A 23,764-nucleotide genomic window follows, 5' to 3' on the forward strand; every position below is an offset into this window, starting at 1 on the left:
CTAATCTGATGTGTGACCTTGATGGGTTTCAAAGCTCCCAGAGCCTCAGTGTCCCCACATACAAAGTAGAACAAATAGCAGCATCCCTGGACTAGACATGTGATGCAGTCTTCCCAGGTGACTCCTTCAAGTGATAGCCCTAATTTGGATGTGTGTTAGTGCTACTGTGCTTGTTCAATGAGATCAGACTCTAGGGCCAACAAAGAGGCCAAATCAGAGAGGAAAGGTGGGAGCTCAAAAACTAGCAAGACTTGCTGAAATTAGTACAAATGGACAGGGAAGGGCTCATCAAGAAGGGGGAGCTTGGAAAGAGGGAAGGGGGTGCTAGGGCATCACCCTTCCAGGGGCAGGAATCAGACCAGAGAGGCAGCACAGGAGTCCAGAAACAAGGTTCTGCCATATGACTGAAAGTTCTGTTCGAAAACTCAACCTCCTGAAGGGCCAATTGGAATAATCAGAATTTAAGCAAGACATTTATTTGACAGGGACTGAATTGCAGGCAGCAGGGGACCCATTCTAGGTACAAGGTGACCTGTGACTAGGTCAGGAGCCACAATCCTCAGGATTGGTCCCAAAGCCTGCAGCAGAAGACTATGCCTCCAGCTGTGGGGGCAGAAAGCCTGGGGGCCAGCTGGAGCTAGGAAAAGCTGAGGAGCCAGTCACTTCAGTCACCACAGCCTAGGGCTACTCTTCTCTCCCACCTTCACTTTCTCCTCTCTCCCTCCTTTTCTCCCTCACTTCCCTCTTTCTTCCCTCTTTCTTCCTAGTCTCTGTGAGAGGGAAGAGATTAAAACAAAACAAAACAAAACAAAAAAACACCAAATGATGCTTTCTGACTTTAAGGAGTTTGCAGATTTGAGAGACATCTTTCCCACTTAGAAGTAAATAATTAAGTGCTTAGTTGGGCACTAAAAAATAAAAATCCTAGGAGGCAATGAAGAGTAAAAAAAGTTAGTGTGAGTGTGTGTGTGGTGGGATGGGGGGTGGGGTCCATAGTTATTCTCTGCTTTTCCACAGAAAGAAGAGAATTTCAAAGTCACTTCCCCAAAATGGAAAAGTATGGAGGAACTCTCTGGTTTCTCCCTACTCCCAAGGGAAGGGATGACTTAGCAACTGGTGAATCTGCCCTGCCTTTTCCCTCTCTGTGTGTTCTTTTAGAGCTAGCCTGTACACAGAACACCTGCATTCATGTCTGCCATGCGAGCGTGGCTAAACCGGCTTTGCAGGGTAAGCACAGATCAGGAGGGGCATTTCAGGAACCCATCTGGCTGCAGGTCAGGCCACATTGTTCAGGTCAGCTATATTAATAAACAAAAATGATATTTTGATATCCAGTGGTCTGCCTCCTGGTCTTATTTCTCAGTCACTTCCAAGCTCAGAAGGAGAAAACAGGCATGTTCCTTTTCAACCTTCCCAGCCCCCAACGCAGGGCAGAGGCCTTGGTTTAGGTCAGTCTGGAAGGAGGAGTCAGGCCCAGTGGTCACTCTGCATTGGAGCCTCAGGGACCTTTTTGTCACAGGGCTCTCAAGCCATGTGATCTGGCTACCTTGAAAACAAATTTAGTCTCTTAACTTCAAAAAACCCCTCTGAATCCACAAGACTGAACCTTGAAGAAGAGAGAGGAGTGAATGGGGGATATCCCTGCTGTGTTCTTTTGTACAATGGTCAGAGTCAGGACCAGACACATGGCGTGAACTGAGGTTAGACACACAGGAAAAGCTGCTTCCACAGGTTTCTCTACTCTCTTCAGTTGTATGTACGTGTGAGCCTTCTACCTTTGGCTTAAGTGGTTTTCTCTTCTTGGAATTCCTTCTCTCCATTATTTGCACCAATCAAAATCCAAGAAGAAGCAACTTCTTCCTGAGTAATGCTGTTTCTTCCTAATTGAATACTTTTATCCTTTTGGTCTCCTAACAAGTTCCTTGACATTCCATTCCTCTAGCTCCAGGACTGCAAAGTCCTCCACAGTCTGGTCTCCATCTCCAACACATCTCGACTCTTGCTTCTTACTCCAGCTGTGTCGTACAACCTGTCTCACATGCCCTTCTCTCTCTTTACAACTACCTGGCAAAGTCCTTCATCCTCTAATATCCACTCCACTCTGTTCCCCTCAGACTTCCCTGACCCCAGAAAGAATTAACTGTACCTTCACCCTTATGTGACTTCATGATTAACATGGCACCTAACACACTCTACTGAATTTTTTTTTACTACACCTATAACCTGAACTATATTATGGGTTCTTTTTACCAGAGGAATCATGTTTATTTCATCCTTGAGCCTAGAACTTAACAGACACTTCAATAAATGTTGAATAAATGAATGAATGGACTAATGGTTTAGTTTACTTACATATGTATCCCTCCCACTTTAATATAAGGTCTTTGAGGTTAGGAATATTGGGTCATTTATCATTTATTCTTAATAGCTACCTTCAGTTCAATTCAGTTCAGTCACTCAGTCGTGTCTGACTCTTTGTGACCCCATGAATCACAGCACGCCAGGCCTCCCTGTCCATCACCAACTCCTGAGTTCACTCAAACTCACGTCCATCGAGTCAGTGATGCCATCCAGCCATCTCATCCTCTGTCGTCCCCTTCTCCTCCTGCCCCCAGTCCCTCCCAGCATCAGAGTCTTTTCCAATGAGTCAACTCTTCGCATGAGGTGGCCAAAGTATTGGAGCTTCAGCTTCAGCATCAGGCCTTCCAATGAACACCCAGGACTGATCTCTTTCAGAATGGACTGGTTAGATCTCCTTGCTGTCCAAGGGTCTCTCAAGAGTCTTCTCCAACACCACAGTTCAAAAGCATCAATTCTTCAGCGCTCAGCTTTCTTCACAGTCCAACTCTCACATCCATACATGACTACTGGAAAAACCTTAGTCCCTGGCTTATAATAGGCACCTAGTAAGTATTTTCCATTGAATGGGTGGATAGGTGAGCAAATAAAGTTTTTTGTAATATCTCCAATCTGATATACCCTTTTCCTTCTTTGAAACCTCGAGCACTTTCTTGTTTTCTCCTGTGGTATTTTCTTTAGCTTGCACTTATCTCCATGTCTACTCAAGAGTCAACTCCTTGAAGGCAAGAGTTGAGTCTTACTTCCCTTATTATCCACTGCGGTATCTACTGCAATGCTGGACATATAGCAGGAGCTCAAAATTGAGCTTTTGTGAGAAAGATAAAAGTACCTGTCATTCAGAGGCTCTGTTCCAGCCACAAGATGACTAAGTATATGACATACACACATTGGGTCATCTAACTCACCACTTCACCTCACACATACTTAATGTTGCCAACTCCTGGGTGATGGGAAAGCAGAGTTGAAAAGAACATGTTGTTTCAATATTATGTTAGCTGTAATTCTCTTTACTAGTAGATGCTCAGTAAATGTAATTTTCAGGTTAATAAAGTATATGAAAATGAAAGTGAAAGTCACGCAGTCGTGTTCGACTCTTTAAACCCCATGGATATACAGTCCAAGGAATTCTCCTGGCCAGAATCCTGGAGTGGGTAGCCTTTCCCTTCTCCAGGGGATCTTCCCAATCCAGGGATAGAACCCAAGTCTCCTGCATTGCAGGCGGATTCTTTACCAGCTGAGCCACATAGGAAGCCCAAGAAGACTGGAGTGGGTGGCCTATCCCTTCTCTGGCACATCTTCCCAACCCAGGAATCAAACCGGTGTCTCCTGCATTGCAGGTGGATTCTTTACCAACCGAGCTATCAGGGAAGCCCAATAAAGCATATGAAGCCCATCAAAAAGACTTCCCTGGTGGCTCAGATGGTAAAGCATCTGTCTACAATATGGGAGACCTGGGTTCGATCCCAGTTCCCAGTTCCCTGAAGAAGGAAATGGCAACCCACTCCAGTACTCTTGCCTAGAAAATCCCATGGACAGAGGAGCCTGGTGTCCATGGGGTTGCAAAGAGTCGGACACGACTGAGTGACTTCACTTTCACTTTCACTTTTCAAAGGACACAAAAGAACAGCTGAAGGATGAAAATCATATCAGCCGATAAGAACACATGGAAAGGCAGATCCGTGCACTCCCCCTCAGGGCAATGGCTTAAAAAGAATTAAAGGGAATGCTTTTCTTCACAAAAAGGCAGAGGGACTGGAAGAAATTCAACTTCAAAACATTAAAGTCCCTATAATTTCACCATAACTAAATAGAGAAGAGCAATCCTCAATATTAGAAACCATTATCAATTGTGGGGATTTTTCATCCATTTGCTTTTTCGCATGGGCTTTCATTTCTCTTCCTTCCTCTCTTTCCTTTTCTTTTTCCTCTTCTTTTTCTTTCTTTCTTTCAACATATTTTCACTGAGCATTAACTATGTCTGTGGTACTCATTCTTCTAAGTGCTTTATATTTATAATCTCTCATAACCCTGTTCCAATTCTGTGATATAGTTATTAGGATCATCACTTAAAATGGGACAGAAGCTGGGGCTCAGCTTAGTTGCCTAAGGTTTCAAAGCCAATAGTTGCTGGGATCATAACTTGAAGCCATATTTCATAAACTCTGAAACTTACATGTTGTTGCTTAATTCCTACATTGTAATGCTTCTCTATACAGTTCATTGGTTCTGTTCTCACATAGCTTACAGACAACTGGAAAGATAGCAAATTTAATCAAGTGCAGGATCAGAGATTAGCAAGAGACAACATGGAACACAGAGAAGGCCATTGATGTCAGAGGGGAAGTATGAAGATTAGCAATGGCTCCTCAGGGGAGGAGTCACAAATTGAGAACTGAAGGATAAGTGGAAGTCTACTGATGAAGCAAGGGGCATCACCTAGGCAGAGGTACAGCAAGTACAAAGACCTGGGGATGGGAAGCAGCCCAACACATTCAAGGAACTGTAAGTATTTCTTTGGGTAAACATCTTAGTCATTGTGTTTTCAAAGCTGTGTGTGTGTGTGTGTGTGTGTAACTCACAGTGATTATTAATTGTCTTACTTTTGTCTAAAACTGCTGAAGTGTGAGGTTGAGTGGTCATTGAAATGAATTAGTGTTTTCGTGTTGGTTTCAAATGCTCTTGTGGGGACCGGTGCGTTCTGATGTCCAAATGACAGAGTGAAGTAGCCAGTGCCATGTGCCCTGTGAAATCAGAGAGCTGTGAGAGTGCACTAGGACCCTCTCAGGACTGAAAAGTCCCGAATGTGAAGGCCTATATTATGTTTTTTAAAAATTATGATTTATCATTTCCACAGAATATATAAATGTAAATCATTCGATTTTTATGTCAGTTGTAAAACTGAAGCCAATTTAAAAATAATTTCACTTGTCACCTTTAAGTTGGCTGGTCCATGGGGATCCATTCATTCTCTCTAATTTTGTATACATTTGAAATTTTGCATAGTAGCCTAAAAAATTTTAATAGACTTTTTAAAGAGTAGTTTTAGATTCATAGCAAAATTGAGTTCAAAGTAGGGAGTTCTCATCTACTCCTTGCTTACCTGCCCCAAAACACACAGTCCTGTTCCATAATTTTTAATCTAATATTTAAATCTGATGTATATCATAGATGCTTTATTTATCAACTACATAGTATTCACTCTATCAACATCCTGTACAATAACTTTTAATTTAATATTTAAATCTGATGTATATCATAGATGCTTTATTTATCACCTCATAGTATTCACTCTATCAACATCCTGTACAATAACTTTTAATTTAATATTTAAATCTGAGGTATATCATAGATGCTTTGTTTTTTGTTTGTTTTTTACTTTTTTTATGTATTATCACTTTTATTTATTTATTTTTTTAATTTTATTTTATTTTTAACTTTACAATATTGTATTGGTTTTGCCATATATCGAAATGAATCCGCCACAGGTATACATGTGTTCCCATCCTGAACCCTCCTCCCTCCTCCCTCCCCATACCATCCCTCTGGGTCATCCCAGTGCACCAGCCCCAAGCATCTACGGTACATATACACAATGGAGTATTACTCAGCCATTAAAAAGAATACATTTGAATCAGTTCTAGTGAGGTGGATGAAACTGGAGCCTATTATACAGAGTGAAGTAAGCCAGAAAGAAAAACACCAATACAGTATACTAACACATATATATGGAATTTAGAAAGATGGTAACAATAACCCTGTATACGAGACAGCAAAAGAGACACTGATGTATAGATGCTTTGTTTATTTATCAAATACAGAGTATTCACCATTTGCTTGGCATTTTGCTAGCTCTTAGGGCTACAACTGGAGAAGGAAATGGCAGCCCACTCCAATATTCTTGCCTGAAGAATCCCAGGGACAGAGGGGCTGGTGGGCTGCCGTCTATGGGGTCGCACAGAGTCAGACACCACTGACGCAACTTAGCAGCAGCAGCAGCAGCAGGGCTACAACAGTGTGCAAAGCAGACATAGTCCCTGTTCTTCACGTTTTTATAAGTCTTGTTGGAGAAACAGCCATTAAAGAAATAATTTTACAAAAACTAGTTCCAAACTGTGATGAAAATGCTACAAGTATGTGTTCTAGGAAAACTCCCTTACCCGGTAGTAAGAGAAGACTTTCTAAGAGAAAATCAGTAGGTAAACTGATATAAGAGTGAATGAGGCAAAGATGACAGAGGAAAACATTTTAGGCAAAGTAATGTCTTCACAGATCTTAAGAAAAGAAGGAGCCTGGCATATTTTAAGAGCTAAAAGTTGGTAGGCAAGAACAGAGAGATGTGACTGAAGAGGCGAGCAGAAGCTAGAACTCACAGACACTGTCAGCTATATTAAAGTGTAGCCTTTTGTCTTTTTTACCCTGAGTGATGGGAAACTGTGGATGGAAAAACAGTGGAAACATAAGAGAAGGCATGAATGGATTTTGCGTTAAAACAAAGGCCCTGACTGCATAGTAAGGAATAGATGGGAATGGGGTTAAGAGTATACCTGGGGAGACTCGCAGAGAAATTATTGGAATAGACCCAGAGATGGTGGTGATGTACTAAAGTAGAGAGACAGAAATGACCTGATGGCATATGTATCAGGTAAAGTCAACAAGATGTGGTGTATGCTTTTAAAAGTTAGAAGGGTGCTGGATTTCTGGGCTTGCAAAACTGGATGGATTATGATGTATTTACTGAGATGGAAGTAGGGGTGAAGAGAAGATCAAGAATTTAAAAGGATTCTATATCAAGCTAATTTTTCTATATAACCAACTCTGTGTTAGGCACCATGCTATTAATAAATGACTCACATTTGGTATCAGAGAAGTTCTTATATCTGATGCAATAGGGACTGACAGCAAGTGGGTTGATTCCCATACTACCACAGCTCAATGCACCTTGAGACACTTGATTTATTGTCCTGTTATCATGTCAATTGCATGTTATTTATTACCTATGCACATTCTATTGGTATATGGACATCTGAAGCTCTAAGTATTGTTTCCAACTCCCTCCCCTATTATTTTTTCATGTGACTCATTAGGCAACTCCCACACCTATTTTCTTCTCTCAGGACTGTGTATTACTGCATTAACAGGTTGATCTGGGCATTTCCCCCTCCCCCACGAGGGTCAGTTTAAAGCCCTCTTGATCAGGGTAGGTGTTCACTGGCAAACATGTTTGCAACCCATACATGGTAGAAGTTCATGTTTGATTCATTACAACAATTCCTCAATCCATTGAGTGGTAGCCCTCCCTGGCCTCAGGCACTGCAGTGATTTGCCCACTGTTATAAGGAGCAATCCTCACATTCCCATTTTCCATTTCAAAGCCCTTATCAGAACAGACCATGGCATCTTTCCCATCTTCTCCTTATTCTAGACGCCTCCTCTATTACCCTGAGGCCCCTTTGTTATTGGTTCTCTTGAGTAGCAACCAAGAGAGTACCAGGTGTTTTCACAGATGTTGTGCCCCATTTATCCCCACAACACTTCTCCCTAGTTCCTGTCCCCAAGCCTGGATGAAAGTAGTCGTCTAACTCTTTGTAGAACTAATGAATGAACTGTGTTACTAGAAAAACAAAGAATGCCTTATTTGGAGGGAGATTCTGTTTTTTAAGATGAATTGCAATGTTTTTTTAAATTTGCATAAGTAACAGCTCATCTGTAACCTATTACCAATTTTAAACTATTAATTCATTTATGAGTATAATTCATTCAAATGACTTACTGTAAGTATGAACCTTATATTCTCACATGAATTATTGTTTAAATCAGAGGTAAGATGATGCCAAAACATCATTAAAAGGAAAAGTTAGGGCTTCCCTGGTGGTCCAGTGACTAAGACTCACACTCCCAACGCAGGGGGCTAGGGTTTGATCCTTGGTCAGGGAACTAGATCCCACATGCCGCAACTAAGACCCTGTGCAACCAAATAAATAAAGATACATTTTTAAAAGTAACAATTAAAAATGAAAAATTAAAGTTTTCCAAAACAATCCAGATTGTTTTAGCTTTGATTGTCCATTGAACATAGCTAGATGACTATTTTATGACTTTAGTACCTTTTCTAGAGCTGCATTGAACGATATGTTTCAGACAAATGGTGCCATATCATTGCTTTGTGCATTGTGGTAGCACTTTTATATTTTTAAAGTGCATGACAATCATATTCCTTACTATTTCTGCAAAGCCTTCCTGTGAGGTAGCTTGGCATTACTGAAGCCAAGCAGAAAAGTGAGTGTGCACTTATTGGGAAGATGCTGATAGGACCCAAATGAAATGTCAATGGACACTGTGCACACCATTCAAAATGGCACAGTCTGTCTAGATATAGATATGTTTCAGCAGAACTATCAAAACCTCTTTCCATAACATTTGAATTTCCAACCTGAAAAGTGAATCCTAATTTTGAAGGAAATAAGTGATTATTATAGTAGATCTTTTTCTAAGTGTTAGGATTTATGTTGCTATTTAAAATTTCAGTTCAGTTCAGTTGCTCAGTCATGTCTGACTCTTTGCGACCCCGTGAATTGCAGCACGCCAGGCCTCCCTGTCCATCACCAACTCCCAGAGTTCACTCAAACTCACATCCATCGAGTCGGTGATCCCATCCAGCCATCTCATCCTCTGTTGGCCCCTTCTCCTCCTGCCCCCAATCCCTCCCAGCATCAGAGTCTTTTCCAATGAGTCAACTCTTCACAGGAGGTGCCAAAGTATTGGAGTTTCAGCTTTAGCATCATTCCTTCCAATGAACACTCAGGACTGATCTCCTTTAGGATGGACTGGTTGGATCTCCTTGCAGTCCAAAGGACTCTCAAGAGTCTTCTCCAACACCACAGTTCAAAAGCATCAATTCTTCGGCGCTCAGCCTTCTTCACAGTCCAACTCTCACATCCATACATGACCATTGGAGAAACCATAGCCTTGACTAGATGGACCTTTGTTGGCAAAGTAATGTCTCTGCTTTTGAATATGCTATCTAGGTTGGTCATAACTTTCCTTCCAAGGAGTAAGCGTCTTTTAATTTCATGGCTGCAATCACCATCTGCAGTGATTTTGGAGCCCCAAAAAATAAAGTCTGACACTGTTTCCACTCTTTCCGCATCTATTTCCCATGAAGTGATGGGACCAGATGCCATGATCTTCGTTTTCTGAATGTTGAGCTTTAAGCCAACTTTTTCACTCTCCTCTTTCACTTTCATCCAGAGGCTCTTTAGCTCCTCTTCATTTTCTGCCATAAGGGTGGTGTCATCTGCATATCTGAGGTTATTGATATTTCTCTTGGCAATCTTGATTCCAGCTTGTGCTACTTCCAGCCCAGCATTTCTCATGATGTACTCTGCATGTAAGTTAAATAAGCAGGGTGACAATATACAGCCTTGACGTACTCCTTTTCCAATTTGGAACCAGTCTGTGGTTCCATGTCCAGTTCTTACTGTTGCTTCCTGACCTGCATATAAGTTTCCCAAGAGGCAGGTCAGGTGGTCTGGTATTCCCATCTCTTTACTTAAGCACACAGAAATTTAAGTTTATCAAGACAATGTTTAAATCAGTACTTCAGCTGTAAGAACTCACTTGTTGACCAGCGCTATTTCCTAAGAGTCAGATTAAAGTTAAGAATCTCTTGTGGCAGAGAATCTGAATTATTCAATGAAACAGTTTCAAGATACCCTCAAATTGCCTGGAATTTACCATCTTAAAGATCACATTTTAGTTAATTAGCCAAAACCATTCACCTATCATGACCTATATTCAGACCGGCACACTCCTAGAATCTGTTGTGATGGAAGGGAAAGCTCCAGTCCATAACAGACTGAGAGAAAGATAGGGCAAACACAAAGAAGTAAAGTGAAATTCTTAGTAGCAGATAGGGATTGTTTTGCCTGCATGGAACAGAAAGTTGAGTACAAAAGGATTAATCAAATTTCTTTCTCTTGTGAGCACTTGGGGTTGTATGGAGGCTCCGTAATGCCATCAAGCACTCAGACTCCCTCTGTCTTTTTGCTTCACCAGAATCCACATATGGGTCAAGGCAGGGGGCCTACCTCCAGCCTCTCACCCTTGTTTTAGACAAAAAGAAGGAGAAGGAAGAAGGGGAGGAAGAAGAGAAAGGGAACAGCACAGGTATCAAGAAAACAAGACTTTTCAGTAACTGCTCAGAAGACTCCCCAGCAAATCCCCAAGTAGCCTCACTTTACCCTCACCCCAACTCTACCCCCAAAGCAGCTGGGAGATAGAGAGTAATGTGTTTGTTTTTTCAAAAACTGGGCATGCTGCCATCCCAAACAAACTGATGTTCTGGTAATAATGAAAAGAGGGTGAATGGATATGAGACAGGAACTAGCAATATCCACCATGCCAGTTGTTTTTAACATGAATTACAGAGACACTTAAGTGTATGATGCAGAGAAAGGAAATGGTGAGTAGTAATAAGAACAATTGGAGGAAGATGCTAAAAAGGTTTTGTGGCGATTACTATGCCTTCAGGCAGCCTCTTGAGGTTGTTATAAGATTTAAATTTAAATTCCTCCAAGTATACATAAGGAGATATATTTAAGAATGTTCATTCATTCCAGAATTATTTGTAACAGCCAAAATTTGGGAAAAACCTAAATGTCCATCAACGGAAGAATAAATTTAGGTTTGTAAAAGTATGAAATACTTTACAACAGTTAAATAAAATTTGACAAAGCTCTGTTGTAGGTATTTGTTATATTCATTTTGCTTTTCTGTATGGGATTGAAATGTTTCATAATGTTATAAATTAGCAAAATAAAATAAAAGTTGGGCAGTGTTTCTCAACATGTGGCCCACAAATGCTCTGCACCAAAATCACTGAAGATATATGTTAAAATACAGATTGCTGGGGGCCCCTCCCCTAGTACCAGAAACTCCTGGCCCAGGCCCAACAGTCTGTATCTCAAAAAAGACACCAGAGGAGGACCATTGGCACAGGGTTTGGATGAGAAAACAAGTTTAGGGAAATAAGGAAGACCTCTGGGCTGGAGATGTGACTCATGGAGAGCATGGAGGTGGACCAAAACCACTCTACTTCTCAGAGGCTCAGGTGGAGCACATCAGTTGCCACCCCTCCACACAAGCAAGGAGAGGAGTTCAGTGGTGAGCAGGACCTGATAATTAGGACTAAACTGTGAGCAATGAAGAATCCAAACATCAGTAATGCAGGACTTGCATTTCCTGATCACAGGGAAGGAGTCTGGAGGCAGTCAATGCAGAGGGTGCAGCTCTCCACGACATCCAAAACTCAGGCTCATTCTCTGCTGTCGCTTTGGTATGCTTGGCATGTCACACCTGCCTCACAAACTAAGGTGACTATTGAGCTTCGGCCACCATGACTACATTGCAACCAACAGGAAGGAGGAAAGGGAGAAGTGGATACGTCCTCTCCCTTTAAGAATTCTTCCTGAAAGTATCACAAAATGTTTCTGCTCACATCCAGAGTGTAGTCCTATGGCCATCCATAGCTGGAAGGGAGACTTGGACTTGTTGTCTTTATTCCGTGGCCAGGTACCCACTAAAGATGGGGTGGGGAGGCTCTGTCACAGGGAGAAAGGGGTAGAATGGATAAAGTCCAGCTGAAAAGACTCTGGAAGCTGCTGTGAAGCCTGCAAGATGAGCCGTACTGGTCAGGTGATATCTGGGGGTCACTCACAGGCTAGATTTTTGCTCTTCAAAGCACAGTCCTCAGGCCAGCAGCATTAATGTCACCTGAAGACTGTTAGAAATGCAAATTCAGGCCCCACTCCAGCCCTGTGAATCAGAATCTGCATTTTAACTTTCTGCCCAGCACTGAGCTAAAAGATGTCAAAGAAAGGTCAGAAACTGGGGAGACTTGTAGCATAGGACATGAACTAGAAGTGATAAAGTGGTGGCTTGGCTCCCATAAGGTGGAAAGCCCCCAATGGAAGTGAATGTGGAGACAGGCTAGAGAGATGAAGGTTCAGATGACTTAGGGATGTGAGTAGGAGAGACTGTCAGCAAAGGAGAATGAGGAAGGGGAAGAGAAGAGATGCTTGGGAAACTTGGAAAGAACATGGCCTTGAAAACACACTTTAAAAGAGTTACAGTGAAATACAGATTCAAATGCCCTGTACTGTGAATCACGCAGCTCTTAATCCTTGTAACACCCCTGAGTGGTAGGAACTTTGATTCCCATTAGAGGTAATGAAACTGAGTTTGGGAGCTGTTGACTTGTCAAGGTCACACAGCTAGACATTAACATAGCTTACAGGAATACTTTGTAGAGACCAGGCCAGTTTCCAAAGCACTATTATATGCATTATCTAATTTAATCCTCACAATTACTCTGTGAAGAACACAGAAAGTGGTTGTTATTTTAATTTTGCAACTAAGGGACTCTAGGTCTTTGATTCTCGGTCTAATTTTTTTTTTCATTTTTTCCCCTGGTTTTCTTACATATGATGATAATGAAGAAGGGACAGGAGTGAGGGGGTTCACCAGACCTGAATTTAACTGTATGCGAGTTTAGCCCTATAGTAGACCTTCCCGTGTAACTAATATTGTTATTATTATAATTATGATTGGGCTTGTTCAAAAAGAAAGCAGTATTACAAAAGTAGCTTATTGGAATGAGGAGTATAGATACGGAGTGGGAAATTGAAGCTATTGTGTCAGCAACAAAGGAAGGAATTCTAAATAAATGCTGCACAGCAGGGACTCTGGAGCCAGATAAGCCAAGTCCTCTTGCCAGCTCTGCTACTCATGAGAATGGTAATGCTGGACAAATTCTTTAACATCCCCTTGCTTGCACTTCCTCATTCTCAAGATTGAGAGAAATAAGACTTTATTGGGTAATATGAGGATTAAATGTGATAAAGTATGGAAATAAGCCCAACACTTGGAAGAAAACAAATGTTCAACAATTACAGCTATTATTAAGTCTGGTTATGGATGGAATGAGGTAGAAGTTAAAGCAATAGCAGGTTCAGGTGGTCACTAAAGTAGGAATAAAATAACCTACATTAACTGTTTTTAATGTTTATCAGTTTATAGACTTCATATCAACTTTAATTAAAAAAAAAAAAAAAGTATACTCCATCTTCCTCAGGCCCCCAGTCTTTACACACTGGGTACAATTAATTTGCCTTCTGATGATGCTGTGTTTATGACTGATGCTTCCAAGTTGTATATTTTTAAATTCCTGTATTTCCCACAAATGTATTTTGTAATTCTGAATCTGTGAAATGAATACAAAACAAGTCATCACAGCTCTTTACCTTAAATGTTCATGAAGTAAAAGAAGGGAAAATGCCAACAAACTCTGAGATTGTCTCATGAGAATCTTTGGCACAACTTATGAAGGTGACAGATGTTCTGCTTCCTAGAACCTTTTTGTTCCACCCTGGAAATCTATATTTTCCTTTAGTATATCGATTTTTTGTTATAGAGCAGAATGGCTATTAAATATCTCTATTTGGGAGATGAAGTTGCCAGAATGTGAGAGGGGAAAATGCATCAGTACTTAAAGGAGGGTTGATGGGATGGGTGGAGAAGGACTCAAGAGAAGGTTGTCTGCATCTGGGAAATTATTTATAATTTGACTGAAGGATAAAGAGACTTGCCAAAGGAAGAAAGGGAGGGAGCAAACGAAAAAAGCATCCAATCACAGGTAAACCTTTTAATGGATGAGGAAGGTACTTTAATAGATGAGAAAGCACTTTCCCCAGTGGCCAGCTGGCTCACCTCATCTCTCTCTTTGTATTGCAGCACAGTGGAAAGATTCAGTGTAACTAATTATGAAATAAAAGATAGTGAACCAGCTGATGCTACTGATTTCTCCTTTGGAGTGAGGTTAGATATTCACTACTGAAATGTAGCTGGAAATTGAGATGACTAATTATGAATAATGCCCTAATAATGGCTTCTCAGCAATAGGAATAACATTTCTGTAGTTTATTTATATTTCAAAACATGCTCACCTGCAATGTCGCATTTTATCTTATAAATAACCCTGTGAGGTAAATGTCATTTTATACTTGAGAAAATTGAGGTTTAGTGAAGGTAACTAATAGCAGTATCCATACAAGGGTCTGTCTTACCATACTACCTTTCTCTGGCTCCTCCAATAAATGTCAGTTTACAGCTACAGTTTCCACCAAAGGCTTTGGGATGGGGGGGGACCCATCTCTGCCAAGCATTTCCTAGGTTTTAATAATGTTTTTTGCTCCAGGTCAATTCCATGGCCCTTCAGAATTCTCAAAGGCCTTCCGAGCCCACTTGAAGTTGCCTGGAGAACCCGCAATGAGGCCAGGTGCTTCGAGTGGGACAATCATGCCAGCAGCCACACTACAGCTTCCCGGGGCTTTGGAGGACCCTGTGTCCTTGGTGTCCCTGTTTCCCTGCAGTTCACATCTCCTGCAGCACCCTCTCACCTGTCTCCCTATACCCACTAGGCTGCCCTCTATAGTCATCCTAAGTATCCCATCCCTCAAAAGCCTCTCTTACTTCTACCTCCTTCAGGACATTTCAGCCAGTGTTTGGAGAGCACTCATTTATTGCAAATTACCTTCTCCTTAAGGGAATTTCCAACACAGGGAACAAAGGACCCAGGGATGGGTCTTCCTTAACCATAACAATATAGGCTTCTTCATGTGTGGGCAGAGAGCCTCCAGACTTGAAGCAACTTCTCCATTTCCTCCTCTGATAACTTCCTGGTCTGAGGGAACCTCTTCTATTACCAGTGGTCAATAAGCTTAATATTGGGTTTACATGAAAAGGAGAGGGAGCAGCCTTGCCTCAGTTTGGCAGTACAAAGTAAAGCCAATTACAGCTAAACATACTTGGATACCTCCTTCAATTTCCAAAGGTACCTAATATTTCTTGATTAGCTTAGGCTCTAAATACCAGCTTCTTCAGAATTACTCTTTTTGTGGACTGTTTTCATCTGTACATTGTGTCTCCCAAATGTTTCAGTTCAGTTCAGTCGCTGAGTCATGTCCGACTCTTTGTGACCCCATGGACTGCAGCACGCCAGGCCTCCCTGTCCATCACCAACTTCCAGAGTTTACTCAAACTCATGTCCATTGAGTCGGTGATGCCATCCAACCATCTCATCCTCTGTCATCCCCTTCTCCTCCCACCTTCAATCTTTCCCAACATCAGGGTCTTTTCAAATGGGTCAGTTCTTCGCATCAGGTGGCCAAAGCATTGGAGTTGCAGCTTCAGCATCAGTCCTTCCAATGAATATTCAGGACTGATTTCCTTTAGGATGGACTGGTTGGATCTCCTTGCAGTCCAAGGGACTCTCAAGAGTCTTGTCCAACACCACAGTTCAAAAGCATCAATTCTTCAGCACTGAGCTTTCTTTATAGTCCAACTCTCACATCCATATATGACTACTGGAAAAACCGTAGCTTTGACTAGACAAACCTTTGTTGGCAAAGTAATGTCTCTGCTTTCTAATATGCTGTCTAGATTGGTTATAACTTTCCTTCCAAGGAGCAAGCGTCTTTTAATTTCATGGCTGCTGTCACCATCTGCAGTGATTTTGGAGCCCCAAAAAATAAAGTCTGTCACTGTTTCCCCATCTATTTGCCATGAAGTGATGGGACCAGATGCCATGATCTTAGTTTTCTGAATGCTGAATTTTGAGCCAACTGTTTAACTCTCCTCTTTCACTTTCATCAAGAGGCTCTTTAGTTCTTCTTTGTTTTCTGTCATAAGGGTGGTGTCATCTGCATATCTGAGGTTATTGATATTTCTCCTGCAATCTTGATTCCAGCTTGTGCTTCATCCAGTCCAGCATTTCTCATGATGTACTCTGCATATAAGTTTAAATGTTTAACTCAATCTAATATACACACAAAATTTATCAAAGTGTTCTCATATGTAGCAAACTTTACTGAAATTTCAGGGAAAGGGAAGGTTATGTTACAACACCCAATCAATTTTAAATTTAATATCAGTCACCCCTATTCTTTAAACGGCCTTTGACCACATCCACATATTAGGATTCAGCCTTCTGTCAGTATCCTTAATCCTCCTCTCTCTTCCCTTTCCATACTATCCTCCTCAGTCCCTCCCTTCAGATTGCCTGAGACTCCAATTTCTTCTTGTTCCATTACACAGACAAATCTATTACGTTCTTTCCAGTCCACTACTTAAAAAAAAAAAAAAAAAAAAAAAAAAACCTGGCTAAAACCCTCAAAGACCACCACCTCAAGTCACATAAATACCTTGCTGAAGATGGGAAATCATCCTTTATAAGGACTTCATCAAATTATTGGCCAAAGATTAAACTCATCCTTGCTCTGTGTTTGTATGGAGGTGGGAAACAGCAAGAGGATGGTTACTAAGCATACATTATCTCAGTAAATTCTCTTAGCAATGCTACAAGGTAGGTCTGTTCTCCTCACTTTATTCTGGGAAAACTGAGGCTCAGAGAAGTTAAGGAATACACTAAAAATGACCTAGCCGGGAGGAGATAAACAGAGTCAAAACTATGTGAGTTTGACTCAGAATCCCTTATAGTTGTCACTACACCACATTGCCTCTATATTGCACTTGGCCTTGGGAATGTAGAATGTACCAAGGTGGTGGCCAAGGTCAGAGGAGCCAAATGCAGCTCCTCTACAGGCCCTTCATCTTGGATAAACCCTAAGCTCATGACGGTCATCTTATGGTAAGTGTCCATGTCTTCATAGATGGTGCCCAGATCTGAGCTCAGCCTTTCAGGTAACCTATGACCACCACACAGGAGAGAAAGACCCTTCACTTCATTCTTTACCCTGGATTTCTAGTCACACCACCTGGGGTCCCTTTGGCTCCTTGAATCCACATTCATTGCTGATTCATCCTGAGTTTTCAGCCAAGAGAAACCCATAGAACAAAGGACCTCCTTGAGCTTTGGAATCAGTCCCAGGGTGAATCCTTGCTTCACCACTTCCTGTGAGAACTTGGGCAACTCTCTTTTTTAGGTCCCAGTTTCCTTGGTTGCTCAAAAAGAGACAATAATATTATGCACCTTATAAGGCTGTTAAAAGAATTAATGAATTCATGTATGAAAGGTGCTAATGCATTACCTGGAACATTGTAAAGTTCAATAAATATCAGCTATAATAATAATAATTATAAATGCCAATCCTCTTGTCTATCTCCAATCAAATCTGTTCTCAGCACTTCTCCACACCACCACCTCCATGAGTGCCTGAATACACACGTATAAACACACACACTCCTAAGGCAGAAGGCCTGGCCTTAGGAACCCCAGATTTCATTTTATCACATGCTAATTGTGTGACCTTGGGCCAGATGTTCAACCTCTGTTAGCCTATTTCTTCCTTTGCAAAATGGAAACCATTACTTTGTACTCTTTTAACTCACAGTATTTTTATAGGGATTACATAATTTAGAGATAGAAAGGAGCTATATACTTATTGGTTCTTTATTTCCATCCTCCACATAAAGTATGTCAGTAATTTTTTTTTAAACTGAGTGCTGGACTTTATACTAATCTCTGTTAAAATGTATAGACTCATTTAGGGTTTATCAGATTAACACTGTTTTAATGGTTTCTCTATGTTCCGCCTTCACTTTTTTTTCATGTGATACATTTATCTGCTCATGAGTTTTAAAAATCTATTCACATTAAAACGAAAGCAAAAGACCCCTCTGGGTCTTCCCAAGTGGCACAGTGGTAAAGAACCTGCCTGTCAATGCAGGAGACACTGGTTTGGTACTTGGGCTGGGATAATTCCCTAGAGGAGGAAATGGCAACCCTGTCCAGTATTCTTTCCTGAAAAATTCAAAGGACAGAGAAGCCTGGCAGGTTACAGTCCATGGGGTCACCAAGAGTCAGACACAACTGAGCACACACACACACACACAAGACCCCTATCCCTGCTAGTCACAAATTTTCTTTTATTCAGTAAGAGAATAAACTGGCTGCATTGTACACAGTGCTGGAGTTAAAGTCAGAGTCAAAGAAAGATAATTAGGGGGAGGTGCTCTCATGACTATTAGTACATAGAGGAAATGATCTATGTACTTAACCTTAAATGTCACGTCTTGAGACAGTTGCACAACCTTTCAAGAAACCTAGAAAACCTCAAAATGTCCAGTCATGGAACAACCTTGTAACTCTAATGGTAATTCTCTTTAACAGCATTCCCTGCTGGTCCTATCTGAAATGGAGGAGACATGACATTAGGGAATTGAAAATCTTAGGACTCCTCACCTAAACTTTAATGTTGTAGGGCCAGGGGGACCATGAGGGCTAACCCTTACATTTTTTTTTTTTTTTTTTAATCTGGGAATCAGCTTTATTTTTTTTTTTGAAATTTATTTTTTTTAATTTTATTTTATTTTTAAATTTTACATAATTGTATTAGTTTTGCCAAATATCAAAATGAGTCCGCCACAGGTATACATGTGTTCCCCTTACACGAGAAGATACCCATTCTGGAGACAGAAACGGGCTTATTTTAAATCACTCCGGTCGGTGGCAGAGCCTGGACAAACCCTGGTTGGCCTTCACTCTTTTGGGGTTGTACCAAACTACAGGAACCAGAGGAAGGAAGCAAGGGGATCAGACCACAGGAAGAAAAGAAACTTTTTTTTTTTTTTTTGCACACATCTGATTCTTATTTTATATTCTAGATCATGTTCCCTGCTCCTAAGTCGGTGGGATGTCAGAGAAGGAGGATCCCTGAAGCAGAAGAGACAACAAAGACCCCCTGAAAACCGTCGACGAGATTGTGTGTTTGGGAACGGAAAACCTCCTTAGATGATTAAAAGCATTTCTGCGACTGCGGTTTCTGAGCTCGAAGTCTTTCCCTCTCCCAGCGCCGCGCACGCCCCGCCCGGTGCCCGGTAGTAACCCCGAGACTCGCGGCGGCCTCGGCCGTCCTCAACATAGCCATTTGAGAAGTGGAAAGAAAAAAAAAAAAGAATGTGTTCCTTTTCACTTCAAACCTGTTGTTAGGTTCGGGCCCCTCCCTGACAGAACTGGGAATATTAACTTTGTGCCTATGTGGCTTTTCCGCGGGCGTGTGCTCCATTCAGAAACCCAGGACTCCTTTCCTAACCGCGTTTTGAGAAAAACGATGAACTGAGAGGACAGAGCTGAATCGGGGCCAGCTGTAGAAGAAGGTGGAACGTGAAGATGTCTGATAGGAGGTGGATGAGAAATTAAGAGGAGTCCGCCGAGGCAGGGAGATGCTCAGGGGGCCTCGGTCGCCACCATCCCCCTCCCTAGTCTGAGATTGTGCCTAGCCCCTTACAGACCCAGATATTAGCGCACATCCGCAAAGCCCATACCCTTCATTTCAGAAGGGAACAGAAACCAACAGAAAATAAACGCTCTGGCCACCCCACTGCGACTGGGAGCGAGCTGTGCGCAGGCGCACTGGGTTCCGCGTTTGCCCTCGAGTTACCCAGCGCGGCTAGCCCGGCGAACTAGGTGAAAGGTAACTAGCAGACGCTGCTCCGGGCTGCTGCCCCGGCGCGCGTGTGCTGGCAGGCGGGCTGGCGCGGGCCTGGTAGCTGCTTCCCTCCGTCGCAGATTTCTCCAAGTCTGCACGTCATGGAGCTGCGGGGGTGGCAGGGAGCGGCTCAAGAGGCAGCTGAGCGGCCGGGCATCGAGCAGATTTGGAAAATGCTTGTCACTCAGTCTTGCATGGGGAAATGAGTTCCAGGCATGGTGCAGGGGAGAAAACCACCCCCTGAGCGCCATGCATGTGGTGGACACCGAGCTGGGTGTTATCTTCATTCTTGCATTCCAACAGACAAGGTAACTTCCTATTTACAAAAGAGGAAACTGAGGTGCAACGAGTTTTTGTAATTTGCTCAAGGCCATCCAATCATTAAAGGGTAGTTTCCACAAATGGTCACTGGTTTGCAGTGAGGTTTTTTGGGCCATAATGCTAATAACCAATGTGTTAGAGCATTTTACAAGGCACCCTCCTGGTTCCATCCTTACCTGAAAAGTATGAAACTAATACTCTTTCCCTTTTGCATATGGGGAAACTGACTTAATTTTTTTTTTTTTTCTGTGATCACACAGAGACCAGCAGAGTTGAGATCGTGTGTCCCATTTCAGAGGGATAAAAACCTCAAGGTCAAGTTCCCCCACCCACTGTCCCAGAGACCTATGTGAGAGCTTCAAGCTTTATGGGATGAGCTGACCAGGCATGAGGAAGACAACGATGTTTTCATCATTGGAGGTTTCCACTGATGTTTCCATTACAGAAGTATAAAGTGACCCTCCCACCCCTTCTAGCAGATATATGTCTTGTTAGCTCATCCAGTGGAAGAAGGACATGGCAACCCATTCCATTATTCTTGCCTAGAGAATCCCGTGGACAGAGGAGCCTGGTGGGCTGCTGTCCATGGGGTTGCACAGAGCCGGACACGACTGAAGCGACATAGCAGCAGCAGCAGCAGCAGCTCATCCAGGGCAAGGACAGAGTGCGCTGTTCATGGTTTGTTGAAAATGGTGTTTATTGGGTGAGTTTATAACTGACTGAACACATGTTCAACCCCAGACTAGACCAGAGGGAAATTGCAATAGTGTCTGGCAAAAGGTGAAGGGACTGTTTTCCTGTGACTCTTCCCAGAGGAGAACTCTTGCTTTCATTCAACACACATACTGAGCCTGAGCACCCACACTGCTGTACACACAGGTGGAAAACAGGATGGGGGCTTCAAAGGGCAGGAATGCCTTGCTTTCCTGAAAATTCCATTCTGAGTCCTAGACATCTGGGAATTGGCCAACCTCCATGCATGTGGAAACCATTGTATTTCCTGTCAGCTCAAAAGTGCATCTCCCAGGGAAGAGCATGGAAGCAAATCACACTCCTCCTACCCCCACCTGCCTCAGAATCAGAAAAATGATAGCAGCTCAGCTCCTCTCCACAAGAGGCCTGGGAAACAGGCAACTGCTGAAAGGGAAGTGCAAGGGGAGCAGAAAAGGCTGCAGATCTGCCAGTCAGCCCCCTCCCACCCTCATCTCTTTCCAAGAACCCCCTTCCTTAAGTGTTCAGTCAGGGAATTGGAATGTCACCGCCTTGTGCTCCAAGACTGCGCTGCTGCTCAGGCTGATAAAGACAAAGGCTGTGATTGGACTGTGTTTTGCCCTAACGTAACCCTGCATCACAGCCTCCCCGAGGTGACTAGGGGAGATCATGTGCTGCCCGATGTTGTCAAGATGCCTCTGAACCGCCTGCCTGGTGGTGTTGGCAGGAAGAAAGCTGCTTGGGGACTGACATCATCAGCTCATGTGCTGAGAACATTGGCCACAGTGAGCCCTTTGCTAGAATAAACACTTTTACTTAAATTCCCATATGATCCTCCACAGATCTACACAGTAATCCCCATTTTGCACAGGATAAAACTGAGACTCTTGAGAGGGTAAATGGTTTCCTGACATCACACAATCTGCAAAAGGCATGGCTGAAACTCAACTTTTCTTACTGCTGTATGCATTTGACCCTAATTGTCCCCTCCTCACCCAGTGGGGCAGGTACTTGGGGCTGGTTGGGAAAACTGCTGCTAAATTTCTTTCTTCCCTAATTATCCCGGAGGTAGTTCAATAAAATGTACAGCAAATGAAAACCTGTGCATTTTACACCATTAATACATGACTTAAGAGAGGAATGAATGAATGAAGGTGAAGGATGAGGTGCGATGAAGTGCCTTGAGTTGTACCTGGCACACAATAAACAATAAATATTTACCAAATGAGTTAATAAAGAAAGAAGAATAAATCAAAGTATAAGGAGTGGAAGAATTTCAATGTGAGGTGCAAATATTTTAGGAAAACAGTTTCCCAGCCTCAAGCTCACTGATAAGGTTTATAGACTTGTTAGAATTTGAAATTCTTCTTTTTGAACCATTGGTGAAAGGTTTACTGGCCCCAGAAGGTTAGCAGTAGATATACAGAAAATGGATATAGTCAAGCCCTGGTCCACAACTCAGGGTGCTTCTTAGGTATGATTTGTGCAGCTGGCTTCTATCAATAGGAAAGGCCTTTCATTCCATTCAGTAAGGGATAGGCCTTTTTATGAAGCTTACACATATTACAAAGTGCATGAGATACGGTCCTTCTTCCCAAGTGGGGAAAACATGAGATTTGGAGTCAAGTGTTCCAGGTTTGAGTCCCTGTTCTTACTGGGGTGCATATTTCAGCACATTACCTCAGCAATCCTTGACTTTCCCATATGTAAAATGGGTGCAAAATTACTCAGCAATCCTTGACTTTCCCATATGTAAAATGGGTGCAAAATTACTCCACATGGTAATTTTAAAGGTGTGTGTGCTTTGTCGCTCAGTCATGTCCAACTCTTTGTGACTCCTCAGCAATCCTTGACTTTCCCATATGTAAAATGGGTGCAAAATTACTCCACATGGTAATTTTAAAGGTGTGTGTGCTTTGTCGCTCAGTCATGTCCAACTCTTTGTGACTCCATGGACTATAGCCTGCCAGGTTCCCCTGACCACAGGGATTCTCCAGGCAAGAGTACTGGAATGGGTTGCCGTGCCCTCCTCCAAGGGATCTTCCCAACCCAGGGATCAAACCCAGGTCTCCCACATTGCAGGCAGATTCTTTTCTGTCTGAGCCACCAGGGAAGCCCAATTTTAAAAATAGCAAGAAAATTTAATAATATATATATTTAAAAGGAGGAATTGATAAGTGGCAATTGATATTGGGCAAAAGCTATTAATTTTATTTTATTCAGAGAGAATATGGGGCATGTTGTCCCAAAAGCCAAGCCTAAAGGGAAGAGGAACTGAAAGCTGTACACTTGAAATCTAAGAAGGATTGTAGGCTGGAAGATTTCCAGGCAGCATAGAGCATGGAGGAGCAGGGTTGTCCTGCCCATTAACAGCAGAGGAGCTAAGCAAGTGCCTCCTGTGCCTGAGCCTAGGGCCTATCTACCTCTCCCATATGGGGCTATGGATATGTCACTTGGCTCCAGTGGCTGCAAGAGGAAGAAGCATCATGGGATCCATGAGAACTCTGCTGTCTCACTGTGCTCATTGTGCCACTGCTCCGCTCAGGGCAGCCTGAATTCATTACAGCCAGCATTTATTGAGCCTTTACTGGATGCCAGACCCTGAAAATCCAAAGCAGACCTAATATAAATATAGAGTTTGTAAACACAGAGTGATCTGAAGGTTTAAAAGGGGAGAAACCTAGCACAGGGGGGAATGAGACATTCACCAGGAGGTAGCCTTTGGCAGAGACATGAAGGATGGAGTCCATTTTGCCTCATATATGGAAAAACAAAATGGGTTTACACCTTTTGGCAAAAATAAATAAATAAAACAAAAACAAGGCAGAATCCTACTGTGACTATACTGAATGCTTTCTTTGATTCTC

The 23,764-nt window shown here is 42.4% G+C and overlaps 1 long non-coding RNA gene across 1 annotated transcript; it reads left to right on the plus strand.

The window, feature by feature from the left end:
• The first annotated feature begins 4,335 nt into the window (after window positions 1-4,335).
• Window positions 4,336-21,996, plus strand: LOC112583966. The gene is made up of 3 exons (XR_003108315.3): window positions 4,336-4,863; window positions 19,042-20,173; window positions 20,447-21,996. It is a non-coding gene; the product is annotated as an uncharacterized LOC112583966 (long non-coding RNA).
• The last annotated feature ends 1,768 nt before the right edge of the window (window positions 21,997-23,764 follow it).

The sequence above is a fragment of the Bubalus bubalis genome, chromosome 3 (assembly GCF_019923935.1).
Source record: "Bubalus bubalis isolate 160015118507 breed Murrah chromosome 3, NDDB_SH_1, whole genome shotgun sequence".
Taxonomy (NCBI): domain Eukaryota; kingdom Metazoa; phylum Chordata; class Mammalia; order Artiodactyla; family Bovidae; genus Bubalus; species Bubalus bubalis.